General features: G+C 31.4%; 1 long non-coding RNA gene across 2 annotated transcripts; it reads left to right on the top strand.

The window, feature by feature from the left end:
- LOC109349054 lies at positions 653-2,076 on the top strand. Of its 2 annotated transcripts, XR_002107912.1 has the most exons (3): positions 663-762; positions 843-1,257; positions 1,931-2,076. It is a non-coding gene; the product is annotated as an uncharacterized LOC109349054 (long non-coding RNA). The 2 variants fall into 2 exon arrangements; XR_002107911.1 differs by having other exon boundaries at positions 653-1,257.

Here is a 2,355-nt window from a genome sequence, read left to right as displayed (position 1 = left end):
TACATTTCGGTGGCCATAAGAGTGCTTAAATCAGCACAAGAGTCCCACAAATTAAATATCACAAGATGATTGTACCCAACAAATAATAATTAAACAAATAAAATATCTCAACATGAAAAGTGATAACTTGGACACCTAGCTAGAGAATCAAGAGGTGACTGATTCAGTTGGGCAATATAATGAATAAATATTTTGGGTGTTAACTCAAAGTATAATCCTTCCACAATCCAAGAATGTTGTTGCTTTAAGAAAATTAGTCAAAATTTGAAGGAACAGATACTTTACTTCAAGGCATCAAAAATTAAAATATACTTTCCATTCCAAGCACAAAAAGGCAAATTCAAACTGCGGATAAGATCCCATGTGTTAACGAAAATTAATGGGAGCAAAATGGATCACATGTTATGATATTTTGTTTAAAAGTCAATCCAAACTAACCTCAATAACCTATATTTCTTTCATCCTACTCAATTGATGGTAATAAATATACGTTGTCTTAAAATATATTTCAAATTGCCTCTGCACCAATGAAAACATATCATTTCAATTAAAATATTAAATATTTATTAATTTATTGTTTTAATATCATTAGTGATATAATTTGGTACATATTAATTCATAACCCCAATCTCCAATCCAACACATACATCTGTTTGCTTCCCCAATGATATAAGCTATCCAATTAATGTCCAAAATCAAAATCATCCAATAGACATTTATCATCAACCCATCACCATCCCATACCAATAAAACTGTTGCTATGTAAGCCAACACAACCAACAACAAATCACCCTCTCTCTCTATCTCATACTTTAAGATAAAAATATTTTGTTTAATTGCAGGAAAAGAGTAAAAGCAAGTCTAAAATCCTTGCGTGCCCGAAACCTTCAAATGCAATTGTAAACTAATCAATTGTTGATAAATGTTTTCAACGTTGCTTTGGTGTCTTAAATAAATAAAGAAAAAAAGCACTGGTTCAGTAGTGGTATTGAAAACAGAGAATCATATCATATGAGGAGTAGAGTGAAGAAGATTGAAGAAAAGAGTCAGCAACCTGGGAAAGCAAGGAGAATTGTTGTTGGTGGGAATATTAGATTGCATCCATGAAATCACAACAGCACTTAGTTTTTCTAATAGGATGAGCGATTCTGCATACAGAGTAGAAACCACTTCACGCCTTGCTCAATGGAAAATCGAAAACTTTTCTTCTTGCACTTACCGCAAATCCGATCCATTCAAAATTGGAAAATGGAATTGGTAAATATCTCTCTTTATCCCTATATATCTATATATATATGAGATCATTGTTTCAGAATCTCTGCAACCGCAATGGTTGCATTTTACCAGATTTGTGGTAAAGGTGAGATAATATGTAACTGTAATTTAAAACATTGAATGTGATGATCTTGCTTGATATGGGATCACATCTTTATTTCAAAATACTGGGAATATGAGAGGGTTACTTTTTTTTAAATATTTAATTTAAAAAAAACTATAATCTAGACTGAAACATTATTTTTGCCATGTGTTACAGTCTCAGGTATGCATTGCCCTCTCCAGTCTTCAGTAATAGAGATGAGGCAGACTCCTTTATTTCATATGTCATTTGCTCTAATTGGTTAAGAAAAATATATTTAATTAAAAGTTTAATAATTAATTATTTTTATGATCAATTACAAGTTTATAAAGGGGAACAAATTGTAGGTAGAAGATGTGATACCGTTTGAAATAGCTGTGTTTTGTGTTCTTTTGATTGATAAAATGAAACTAACCACCCTACATGGCTAAATAGCTTTGAATATGTGATTATGTTTTTGGTATAAAAATAATTTGTTTTGTTTTTTATGTTTAATTTGAAACCCCTTCTATTGTTTGTTGAGAAATTTGGTTATTGATGTCAAATTGATGAGTTTTCTTTATTGATATGAAGGCATTTGTCGTTGGAGAAGAACAGGGTTTTGTGTGTTAAATTATACCCAGAAATATCAAATTTAACGAGAGACAATCCTCCAATTGCATCTTTCATCATTAGAGTGGTTAGTTCTGTTGGAGTTCGTAAGGCCCTAGCCCACCCAGGTGATCAAACTTCTTCTTTTAATGAGTGTTTCTTTTTTCTTGGGTAGAAAATAATTAATCTTTGATTGTTGCATGTACTTGTATGTTTTTGTTTCTTATGCTGAGTGTCGCGTCCCGATTTTTGGCTACGTGACCTATTAGAGTCGCTATTACATTTTATGGTTAAAAACGTAGAAAAATCTTTAAAGCCCAATCTTTAAAAGATTTAGAAATTTGTTTGAATTTAATTGAAGTGAAATTAATAGACGAAGAGTCGACATTGATTGCTTACCATCTTCC

Source organism: Lupinus angustifolius, chromosome LG01 (assembly GCF_001865875.1).
Source record: "Lupinus angustifolius cultivar Tanjil chromosome LG01, LupAngTanjil_v1.0, whole genome shotgun sequence".
Lineage (NCBI taxonomy): Eukaryota > Viridiplantae > Streptophyta > Magnoliopsida > Fabales > Fabaceae > Lupinus > Lupinus angustifolius.
Note: the sequence above shows the minus strand (reverse complement) of the source record. Positions and strands in the feature narration are given on the sequence as shown.